Raw genomic sequence first — 14,476 nt, forward strand, 5'->3', positions numbered from 1 at the left:
TCCAATTTAAGAACATTTTCACCGTTTTTTTCCGCAGGGTGGGCATGAGATTCTCAAAATCTCATCCACTTTGCTGCTACTGTAAATGGTGTGAAATTTCCGTACAGAATCCCATTGCGGAATTTCTGCAGCGTTTACTCTACATGGGAAGCCGGCCTTAGACTGGAATCTCACATGCGGCTTTCGAGGCAGTTTTTGATGCAGTTTTTGCGCCAAAGTCAGAAGTGAATCCAAATTCTTTCGTTTAGAGTATGTCCACACACAACGGAATTGCTGCAGAAAATTTCTCTGCGGCAAAAACACACCATTCCCTGCGTTTTTTGTGTCAGAAAATGGTGCGTATTTTTCTGCGTTTTGGAGGTAGATGGAGACATCTCCTCTGGAAAACGCAGCAATTCTGGACACTTTCCGCAGGAGGAATTGACATGCTGCGGTCTGAAAAAAATGCACCGCAGGTCAATTTCTATTCAGAATTTTTACGCAGCGTGTGGATGAGGTTTGTTAAATCTCATCCACTATTCTGCTACTGTATTCTGCTGCGTTTTTTCCGTCCAAAATTCCGTCCGGAAAAAATGCGGCAATTCCACAGCGTGTGGACGAGCCCTTATACTTTTCTTTCTTTCATTGATACTTTTCTTTCATTATACTTTTCTTTCTTTTTGGATCCACTCTTGGCTTTGGCACAAATACGTAACTGCATCAAAAACTGCCACCAAACCTACATGTGTGGATCAAGCTTTTCTGTCGCATAGGACATTAAAAAAAAAAGAAAGAAAAAAAGCTCAGCGTCAATCATTGCGCCGCTGCTTGTTTCTGCCTGGTATCTATGAATGAACGATCCCCCACTTCTCCCCTCACATTCATCTCAGTCCTGCCAATCACTTCCCCACCCTGCGTGTCCCCTCCTCCCGTCTCCCTCCCCGGGCTGTGACGTGCCTGCTGGCGGATGGCAGGAGGAGGAGGAGGAGGTGGTGCACAGTCTGTGGGAGAGTGGGACCCGTTCACATGCACATAGACCGGCGGTGCTTACAGACATTGCCGCAGGGACAAAGGCACCGGAGACAGGAGAGCCCCTCACTTTGCTGGCATTGCCCCTCATCCGCAGCCTGGGATCTGCATGGAAAGCTGAGGGCAGTGCCCATGTCCCGGACTGGTGACTCTTCCTGTGCAGGTCAGTGCTGTCTCCTGTACCCTGGCTGCACTGAGCAGGACGTGGAGTTGTGGGATTGTTACCTCACAGTCTTCCGACAAGTCTAGGACACATGGATTTCACACTGGATATTGTATACACTCTTATTACACACTGTACATATTATACACTGCACTATACATTAGACACTACATATACACTGCACTATACACTGCACTATACATTATACACTGCACTATACATTACACACTACATATACACTGCACTATACATTACACACTACATATTATACACTGCACTATACAATACACACGACATATACACTGCACTATACATTACACACTACATATACACTGCACTATACATTACACACTACATATTATACACTGCACTATACAATATACACTGCACTATACATTACACACTACATATTATACACTGCACTATACATTATACACTGCACTATACATTACACACTACATATACACTGCACTATACATTACACACTACATATTATACACTGCACTATACAATATACACTGCACTATACATTACACACTACATATTATACACTGCACTATACATTATACACTGCACTATACATTACACTATACATTATACACTGCACTATACATTACACACTACATATACACTGCACTATACATTACACACTACATATTATACACTGCACTATACATTATACACTGCACTATACATTGCACACTACCTATTATACACTGCACTATACATTACACACTACATATACACTGCACTATACAGTACACACTACCTATACACTGCACTATACATTACACGCTACATATTATACACTGCACTATACATTATACACTGCATATTATACACTGCACTATACATTGCACACTACCTATTATACACTGCATTATACATTACACACTACATATTATACACTGCATCATACATTATACACTGCACTATACATTACACACTACATATACACTGCACTATACATTACACACTACATATTATACACTGCACTATACATTACACACGACATATTATACACTGCACTATACATTACACACTACATATTATACACTGCACTATACATTACACACTGCATATTATACACTACACTATACATTACACACTGTACATATTATACATTGCACTATACATTACACACTACATATTATACACTGCACTATACATTATACAATACATATTATGCATTTTACAATACATATTATACACTGCACTATACATTACACACTACATATTATACACTGCACTATACATTATACAGTACATATTATGCATTTTACAATACATATTATACACTGCACTATACATTACACACTACATATTATACACTGTACTATACATTACACACTACATATTATACACTGCACTATACATTATACACTACATATACACTGCACTATACATTACACACTAAATATTATATACTGCACTATACATTACACACTACATATTATACACTGCACTATACATTACACACTACATATTATACACTGCACTATACATTATACACTACATATTATACACTGCACTATACATTACACACTACATATTATACACTGCACTATACATTACACACTACATATACACTGCACTATACATTATACAATACATATTATATACTGCACTATACATTACACACTACATATTATACACTGCACTATACATTATACAATACATATTATACACTGCACTATCCATTACACACGGTACATATTATACACTGCACTATACATTACACACTACATATACACTGCACTATACATTATACAATACATATTATACACTGCACTATACATTACACACTACATATTATACACTGCACTATACATTACACTACATGTTATTCTCTGCACTATACATTACACACTACATATTATACACTGCACTATACATTACACACAACATATTATACACTGCACTATACATTACACACTACATATTATACACTGCACTATACATTACACACTGTACATATTATACACTGCACTATACATTATACACTGTACATATTATATACAACACATATACACTGTACTATACATTACACACTACATATTATACACTGCACTATACATTATACAATGTACATATACACTACACATATACACTGTACTATACATTATACACTGCACATATACTCTGCACTATACATTATACACTGTACATATTATACACTGCACTACACATTATACACTATACATATTATATACTGCACTATATATTATACACTACATATTATATATTGCACTATACACTACATAGCATACACTGCACTATACATTATACACTGTACATTGTATACACTGCATTATACATTATACACTGCACATATACACTGCACTATACATTATACACTACATATTATACACTGCACTATACATTATACACTTTATATTATACACTGCACTATACATTATAGACGGTACATATTATACACTGTACATATACACTGCACTATACATTATACACTGCACTATACATTATACACTGCACATATTATACACTGCTCCATACATTATACACTGTACATAATATACACTACACATATTACATAGTATACACCACATTATACATAGTATACACTGCACTATACATTATACACTGTACATAATATACACTACACATATACACTGCATTATACATAGTATACACTGCACTATACATTATACACTGTACTTATTATACACTGCACTATCCATTACACACTGTACATAGTATACACTGCACTATACATTATACACTGTACTTATTATACACTGCACTATACATTACACACTACATATTATACACTGCATTTTACATTATACACTACATATTATACACTGTACATATACACTGCACTATACATTATACAATGTACATAGTATACACTGCACTATACATTACACACTGTACATATTATACACGGCACTATACATTATACAATGTACATATACACTGCACTATACATTAGACACTGTACATATTATACACTGCACTATACATTATACAATGTAAATAGTATACACTGCACTATAAATCATACACTACATAGTATAGACTGCACTATACATTAGACACTGTACATAGTATACACTGCACTATACATTACACACTGTACATATTATACACTGCACTATACATTATACACTGTACATGGTATACACTGCACTATACATTATACACTGTACATAGTATACACTGCACTATACATTATACAATGCACATAGTATGCACTGTACTATACATTATACACTGTACATAGTATACACAGCACTATACATTATACACTGCACTAGACACTACATATTATACACAGCACTACATTATACACTGTTCATAGTATACACTGCACTATACATTATACACTACACATATACACTGCACTATACATTAGACACTACATATTATACACTGCACTATACATTATACACTGTACATAGTATACACTGCACTATACATTGTACACTGCACTATACATTAGACACTATATATTATACACTGCACTATACATTATACACTGTACATAGTATGCACTGCACTATACATTATACACTGTACATATTATACACTGCTCCATACATTATACACTGTACATATACACTGCACTATACATTAGACACTACATATTATAAACTGCACTATACATTATACACTGTACATAGTATACACTGCACTATACATTATACACTGTACATATTATACAGTGCTCTATACATTATACACTGTAAATATACACTGCACTATACATTAGACACTACATATTATAAACTGCACTATACATTATACACTGTACATAGTATACACTGCACTATCCATTACACACGGTACATATTATACACTGCACTATACATTACACACTACATATACACTGCACTATACATTATACAATACATATTATACACTGCACTATACATTACACACTACATATTATACACTGCACTATACATTACACTACATGTTATTCTCTGCACTATACATTACACACTACATATTATACACTGCACTATACATTACACACAACATATTATACACTGCACTATACATTACACACTACATATTATACACTGCACTATACATTACACACTGTACATATTATACACTGCACTATACATATTATATACAACACATATACACTGTACTATACATTACACACTACATATTATACACTGCACTATACATTATACAATGTACATATACACTACACATATACACTGTACTATACATTATACACTGCACATATACTCTGCACTATACATTATACACTGTACATATTATACACTGCACTACACATTATACACTATACATATTATATACTGCACTATATATTATACACTACATATTATATATTGCACTATACACTACATAGCATACACTGCACTATACATTATACACTGTACATTGTATACACTGCATTATACATTATACACTGCACATATACACTGCACTATACATTATACACTACATATTATACACTGCACTATACATTATACACTTTATATTATACACTGCACTATACATTATAGACGGTACATATTATACACTGTACATATACACTGCACTATACATTATACACTGCACTATACATTATACACTGCACATATTATACACTGCTCCATACATTATACACTGTACATAATATACACTACACATATTACATAGTATACACCACATTATACATAGTATACACTGCACTATACATTATACACTGTACATAATATACACTACACATATACACTGCATTATACATAGTATACACTGCACTATACATTATACACTGTACTTATTATACACTGCACTATCCATTACACACTGTACATAGTATACACTGCACTATACATTATACACTGTACTTATTATACACTGCACTATACATTACACACTACATATTATACACTGCATTTTACATTATACACTACATATTATACACTGTACATATACACTGCACTATACATTATACAATGTACATAGTATACACTGCACTATACATTACACACTGTACATATTATACACGGCACTATACATTATACAATGTACATATACACTGCACTATACATTAGACACTGTACATATTATACACTGCACTATACATTATACAATGTAAATAGTATACACTGCACTATAAATCATACACTACATAGTATAGACTGCACTATACATTAGACACTGTACATAGTATACACTGCACTATACATTACACACTGTACATATTATACACTGCACTATACATTATACACTGTACATGGTATACACTGCACTATACATTATACACTGTACATAGTATACACTGCACTATACATTATACAATGCACATAGTATGCACTGTACTATACATTATACACTGTACATAGTATACACAGCACTATACATTATACACTGCACTAGACACTACATATTATACACAGCACTACATTATACACTGTTCATAGTATACACTGCACTATACATTATACACTACACATATACACTGCACTATACATTAGACACTACATATTATACACTGCACTATACATTATACACTGTACATAGTATACACTGCACTATACATTATACACTGCACTATACATTAGACACTATATATTATACACTGCACTATACATTATACACTGTACATAGTATGCACTGCACTATACATTATACACTGTACATATTATACACTGCTCCATACATTATACACTGTACATATACACTGCACTATACATTAGACACTACATATTATAAACTGCACTATACATTATACACTGTACATAGTATACACTGCACTATACATTATACACTGTACATATTATACAGTGCTCTATACATTATACACTGTAAATATACACTGCACTATACATTAGACACTACATATTATAAACTGCACTATACATTATACACTGTACATAGTATACACTGCACTATACATTATACACTGTACATATTATACAGTGCTCTATACATTATACACTGTACATATACACTGCACTATACATTAGACACTACATATACACTGCACCATACATTATACAATACATATTATGCACTATACATTATACACTGCACTCTAAGTTATATACTGTACATATTATACACTGCACTATACATTATACAATGTACCTATTATACACGACACTATACATTATACACTGTACATAATATACACTGCATTATACATGATATACACTGTCATACAGTGCAAAACACACACCATGCTGTGCTACACTGCACTATATATTGTTGACTGTCATACAGTGTCAAACTATGTCATACACAACACTATTAGACTGCACTATATATTATACACTGTCATATAGTGTTATACTTTGACACACACACACACACACACACACACACACACACACACACACACACACACACACACACACACACACACCATACTGTTACACTGCACTATATATTATACACTGTGTCATACTGTCATACACATACTATACTGTATTACACAGCACTATATATTATACACTGTCACAGTGTTATACTTTGTCACACACACACACACACACACACACACACACACACACACACACACAACACACACGCCATACTGTGTTACACTGCACTACATATTATACACTATGTCACACAGTGTTATACTATGTCGTACACACCACACGCTATACTGTATTATACTGCACTATATATTATACACTCAATGACATATCTTTTATACTGACCTGTATATATCAAACTGCAGGGCACATGTATTATATACTACACTGTATATACTATCCGCTGTATGTATTGCGCTGCAGGACACTGTGCTATATTTATAATACACTACAGCTATTACATTGTAGTACACGTAATTCACTGCACTGTGTATATCATACATACACTCCAAATAGAAGTTTCTTGTCCTGCCTGAATTCTACATAGTAGGATGGCTGCTGCTGTCCATACATATTCTGCGTGCCAGTGCTTGGCACTGATTTCAGTACTTTCGAGTAGTTCCTTATTACACTACAGGTGGTGACATCACTCTACTTGGTTGTTGTTGTTCTGCTGTCTCAGATATTTCTGTGATATGACTATTATTAGGCTTTCTCACTTATTTACTACCCAAGTTCTGAAATACAATCAGTTATGGCTTGTAGTCATGTCTTAGTGCCAGGCACTTGTATGCAGTCCTATGAGGGTTCTCAGCTGTTTGCCTGCAGGATATAATAAGATCTCCCCAGGATGTATCATATCTGGGTATGGACGTTGGACACAGAATACCTTATAGTTTACTGAGGGCATGACCCACTTATGAAGAAGCCCTGGAGGGGGTCTCACACGTTTTGTTTTTTTTCTGGAAGGGAACTGGCACGATGCCTTCCATTTATATCATCCTTGATCTGATATGTTTGTATCCATAGAGTCCCAGCATAAACACTTTTCCAGCATGGATGTAAAAGATTCAGTATTATGGGTGTGTTGTGATGTCAGGCATGATATATTTTTCCCCGGCAGGTACTGCCTTATCTCGCTGCAACATGCTAGTGTTTAACCAGCCCCTGCAGCAATTCCCTCTCTGCCGCCAGCTGTTTGCCAAGTAGTATCTGCCCTCCTGCCATTTATGCAGCAGGCCAGTCTCACTGTGGCATCTATAAGTAAACGTGTGCCCGCTTCTCTGGGCAGTGCGTGAATCCAGCTGTCCGCTTCTCCTCTTATCCAGATTTTTGTATTAGGAGTTAGTGGAGCCTTTTTCTTCCATACAGGAAAAAGGACCGGCAATAGGAATCCTGGTTCCTTCCACTGGTTACCATAGCAACAGACAGCAAAATGCATTCATCTAGTCATTGAGCCTTTGTGTGCCCTGCCCCCATCCCGTCGTTTGGCACCCATGTCTGAACCAGTGCATGGCCCTTATGTGCTGAGAGTTGGACTTCCCTGCTCTGAGGCCTAGCCACAAATATTCGAACACTATTATTATGTGGGTAGAATTACGGAGTCGCTTCCTTTGACGTGTTGTAATCCTGTACAGCTAGATACTGTTCTTCCTAGTGTGAGATTCTTTCATTTCCTAGACATTGCTGTGGATTAGTCAAAGTATTATATACATGTCATTTATGTACAAATAGACTCTGCTACTTGACGAGAAAAGAACATTTGCATTTTAATGCGGTATGTCAGATACTCATATTTACGAGTGAATTACGTGAGACATTAAACCTGTGGCATTGCCAGGCGTATTTTATGTCACTCATGATAAAAACAGTAAATAATTTAATATTATCTTGATCAGTGTAAAATAACTTTAAGGCTTCGTTCACATCTGGGTCGGGATTCCGTCCATAGGTTCTGTCCGAGCTTTCCGTCAGGGGAACCCATCAACGGACTACAAACTGAAACAAACGGAAACCACAGGTTTCCATTTGCATCACCATTGATTTCAATGGTGATGGATCCGGTGCAAATAGTTTCCGTTTGTCACCGTTGTACAAGGGTTCCGCCGTTTTGACGGAATCAATACCGTACCGTAGTCGACTGCGCTATTCATTCCGCCAAAGCAAAGGAACCCTTACACAACGGTGACAAACGGAAACCTTTTGCGCTGGATCCGTCACCATTGAAATCAATGGTGATGTACACGGAAAGCTATGGTTTCGGTTTGGTTCAGTTTGGATTCCATTAATGGGTTTCCCTGACAGAAAGCTCAGACGGAAGCCACGAACGGCGTCCCGACGTAGATGTGAACGAAGCCTTAGAAACAGATTTTGGGGGTGAGTAGTGAGGTCTTGGTCCTATTGGCCATATATTTTTAACAAAAAGAATTACTCCCATTTGGACAATTACATTGTGTGTCACCGGAATATATATGATATGCCCGACCATATTATGACGGCGCTGAGATCATTCTTTAGGCCCCTGCACACGCTGCAGATTTTGTTGCAGAAATTCATACACATCAGAAAAACCCCCATTCAGATGAATGGAACAGGTATTCAGTTGCAGAAATGTTTGCAGCAACGTCTGCATCATGTGCATGGGGCCTATGATGTATCTCTAGCTCTGTCATATAGGCTTTATACTTTTTTCAGATATGCTGGAGCGCATACCTGGTTTGTTATGTTTATCGTCTAGTACAAGGGGCTAATTTGGTTTATAAGACCGGAGGGGAGCAGATCAGATAATTCTGATGTTGAAAATTGTATAGTATTGATGTCTTTGTACTAAACTAAGATTATTTGTAAAAATAATAAAAAACGTTTGATTCAAAAATGTAATAAGACCGTGTCCTTTAAATGCACCATCGCTTTGGGTTATTTGTCTGTTTCTTGAAAATCCATGTCCAGAATATTAATGTCAGTGAATTATTCTTCATATACCATTCTTGCTGGGTCACCAAATGTCACAATTACATGATCGCAGCAACAGACTAAAAGAAATGATAAGACACATCTAATACAGCTCCAATAATTCAGAAAAGTTCCCTTGGTCTTATTGTTTTGTTACTATAGTAGTAGCCGTTGTTCTAAGGGCTTATTCAGACGAACGTAAATATCGTCCGCATGGCCATCACACGGCTGCATGTATTTCAATAGGGCTGTTCACCTGACCGTTGTTTTAATGGACCGTGTGAAAGGCCTGTGAAAAAATAGGAAAAGTCCTATTTTTGTTCTTTTTCACGGATCCTTTAATAGACTCCAGTCTATGAGGGATCCGTGAAAACGGGTCGCGCCGTTTTTCATGTCCGAGTTTACACCCGTTCATCTGCATAAAGCCTTACTGATGCTTGTTTTAGACCATATTGTTTCACCTTTGTTCAATGTAGGTTGTCCGTGCAGGCAGCAGTGCTACAGTAGTTGCCTTTGGGGTTCAGCTTTTATGGTAAACATTGAGAGCATCATCATTGGGGGGTTGGTATTCATTGGGGAGGTGGGTGGAATGTGATAGCAGGCATAGTATGTGGTCTTCAATCAGGATTGTGGTGAGATTTCTAGATGCGTCATATTTGGCTACCCAAGGAGACAGCCACACTCGTCTCTGTAGGATGCAATGACTGGATCCATCGATGACTATATCCGACATGTGAACATGAAGTTGCATCCATTACTTAGTACTCATCTAAATAACAGAATGGCAACATAGAAGAATTTTGCAGATATGGGTATAAAACAATTTTGGTGCCTGCTTGAAGCAGGCATCGATTTTGTTTTCTGGCTTTCAAAGAGTTCAAAATGCGCAAAATTTATTAGGAGGCATGTGCTCCAACTACCTCGTTTAAGGTAGCCATACGCCTTAGATAGCTTTGGGCCAAAAACTATTCCTCCTGACTTTCCCATACATATGCTTGCTCTGCTTGGCCAAGTATGCATGTGTAAATGTGGGGAGAGGGGAATAAGCCGCTGGCAGACACCTCTGGCAGCAGCTTATCTCCTGTGAGAACAAAGGGTAGTGCATGTTGAAATCCATACACACCCCCATACACATTAGATAGTTGGCCAGTCTCGCATAAATTGGTGGGTTTGGCTGACGTTAGTCTAATGTGTATGGGCTCCTTTAGTAAATGTGGGCCATTGTGTTAAGTCATTTAGAGCGGCGCTTGATCAAATCTTTTGTAAAAAGAGGGTGACTAGACAAGGACGGGACAACGCAGCACAAAAGGATCCCGAGTCTATGTAGGTGAAATGTGTCTTTAGCATGAGGATGTCCCATGACCATCATCTATAAGGGCTCAAGCATACTGACATGGAGCCGGCACGGCTCTTTAGTATGGAGCCATACAGCCTCCATGCACTGCCATACAGGCTCAGTTGGTCTCTGTGTACTGATATATTCTCTCCTAGAAGCAATACTTTCTGGGAGAATACTTCTGTATACGCAAAGTTCAGTGGAGCATGCCACATTTTGTTTCTGACTGATTCGTACGGAATCTGATAGAAAAAATCCCTCCACATCTCTCAGATGAAATGGAAGCCAGCCGATGATATAGTAGAGGGCTCAGGAACCTCCATCACAGCTTTATTACGACTCTGTACAAAATGTAGCTGTAATGCGCCATGTGCATGAGCCCTAAGGAAAATGTCAATGTGTAGCTTTTGTTTAGTAACTGGATTCAAAGGCACTAGAACAGAAGCTTTCAATTTAATGTTACTGTTTTACTATGCTTCATCCATGTGATTATACATGGGAAAATGGTTGCATCCATGGATGTCCAAGAACCATGCAAGCCAAAAAATGGAAGAGCACCTCCAGTTTTAAAATACTTCTTGTCACTGGGCCATAGAGATTTATGACACGGAGCTAACAGAGGATGGTGTGGACCCACAGTGCTGCCAAAGGATTTGGCTAAGGGATAAATTGGGGAGCAGAGTCTAAAGGGTAGTTAAGTATTCGCCATTTAACCTCCGTACAGAGATGTGGACTTGACCGCTAGTATCCCCAGGTCGGTACCGCCAGAGTAGTCTCTGTTGACAAGAGCCAACGTAGACAAGCGAGGTACAATGACAGCAGACAGATGCAAGGTCGAAGCTAAGGTGTAGGTCAGGGAAAACGGCAGATGTTCACTAACGGTTAGCAGAGGCAGAGGTTGGGGCAGGCGGACATCACGGTGAACAGGCAAAAGTTAATGGGAGGTGGCAGACAGGGATAGTCAAGTATAAACAGGGTCAGTAACAGTAAATTTAATAGAGATCCCAGGAAAGCAGTGCTAGTGAGCTAGACTAAGGAACCTAATTGCACAGCAAAAATTCAATGGGAGAGGGTACCATAAGTACCTGGGAAACCTGGGTGAATTTGGCGTCCTGGGCCTTTAAGAAGAGAAAAGTCAGTGCAGACAGTCATTAGTGGGAGATATTTTAGAGATTTGCATTGGTGGAAGTTCCGTGTCCTAATACACCCATCCAATGAGGGGCCTCCAGTGCTTTTTCAAGCACAGTGCTCCATCAACATTAAAGAGGCTCTGTCACCAGATTATAAGTGCCCTATCTCTTACATAATCTGATCGGCGCTGTAATGTAGATAACAGCAGTGGTTTTTATTTTGAAAAACGATCATTTTTGACAAAGTTATGAGCAATTTTAGATTTACGCTAATGAGTTTCTTTATATACAACTGAGCGTGTTTTTACTTTTTACCAACTGGGCATTGTAAAGAGAAGCGTATGACACTGACCAATCAGTGTCCAATCAGCATCATACACTTCTCATTGTTCCAGCCCATTGTTACAGCGTGATTGTGCAGTGAAAGAAGCTGGTCTGGAACAATGAGAAGTGTATGATGCTGATTGGTCACTGATTGGTCAGCCTCATACACTCCTCTGTACAACGCCCAGTTGGTAAAGAGCAAAAACACGCCCAGTTGGTCATTAAGAACTAATTAGCATAAATCTAAAATTGCTCATAACTTGCTCAAAAATTATAGTTTTTCAAAATAAAAACCACTTATCCACATTACAGCGCTGATCAGATGATGTAGGAGATAGGGCACTTCTAATCTGGTGACAGAGACACTTTAACTAGGAGATCAACAGCTTTCTGAGCTAATGTAGACAAGCCATCAGTAGTCCGTGAGACTTTCATGTACGTGTCCTAATTTCGACCCCCACTGATGGAAATTTTTGACAATTCTCCGTGACAAACGTCTTTCAAACTTGATGCGCACTTTATTTCTTTGTTTTAGCATATTATTCATCCATTATTCATAACAAAGTAACACAATGGGCAATGGTATATTATATGCTTTTTGTCAAGCAGATTAAATATAAGGCTGTCTTGAAATTGAAAGGTAAAGGTTTATTGTTCTTTAGTGAATCATCCAAATAATCTTTGGGCAAATAATTGACTTTAACAGAGATCAGGATTTCATTGTCAGAGATCCCTGCAAGGGCCAAAATGTTAATCCTTCCTGATGAAAACCAGTTTGTCAGTTCCAGTGCTCCCGTTTTGGTTAATTCCATGTATTTTAGTGCCTAAATACTCAACAAACAAGCATTTGGGCCTCACTTAGCGGGGATTAGATTTAGGACTATACTGCTTGATTTAGCAGGGGCAGAAAAATAAGTGATAAGATTGCTGGAAAATATTCTTCCAACTTCTTAAGCTTCGTTCACATCTGCGTCAGGGCTCCGTTCATGGGTTCCATCTGAGCTTTCTGTCAGGGGAACCCATGAACGGAGCCCTGACTGAAACAAACGGAAACCGCAGGTTTCCATCACCATTGATTTCATTGGTCACGGATCTGGTGCAAATGGTTTACGTTTGTCACCGTTGTACAAGGGTTCCGTAATTTTGACGGAAGCAATACCGTGGTCGACTGCGGTATGGATTTCGTCAAAACTACGGAACCCTTTCACAACGGAGACAAACGGAAACCATTTACACCGGATCCGTCACCATT

The 14,476-nt window shown here is 37.7% G+C and overlaps 1 protein-coding gene across 2 annotated transcripts in view; it reads left to right on the plus strand.

Moving 5' to 3' along the window:
- The first annotated feature begins 955 nt into the window (after window positions 1–955).
- Window positions 956–14,476, plus strand: part of SH3RF1 (SH3 domain containing ring finger 1) — a 155,324-nt gene continuing 141,803 nt past the window's right edge. For both annotated transcript variants that reach the window (XM_075860261.1, XM_075860262.1), the window contains exon 1: window positions 956–1,171. The gene's annotated coding sequence lies outside the window, so the exon portion shown is untranslated. The remainder of the gene's footprint in view (window positions 1,172–14,476) is intronic.

The sequence above is a fragment of the Rhinoderma darwinii genome, chromosome 1, assembly GCF_050947455.1.
Source record: "Rhinoderma darwinii isolate aRhiDar2 chromosome 1, aRhiDar2.hap1, whole genome shotgun sequence".
Lineage (NCBI taxonomy): Eukaryota > Metazoa > Chordata > Amphibia > Anura > Rhinodermatidae > Rhinoderma > Rhinoderma darwinii.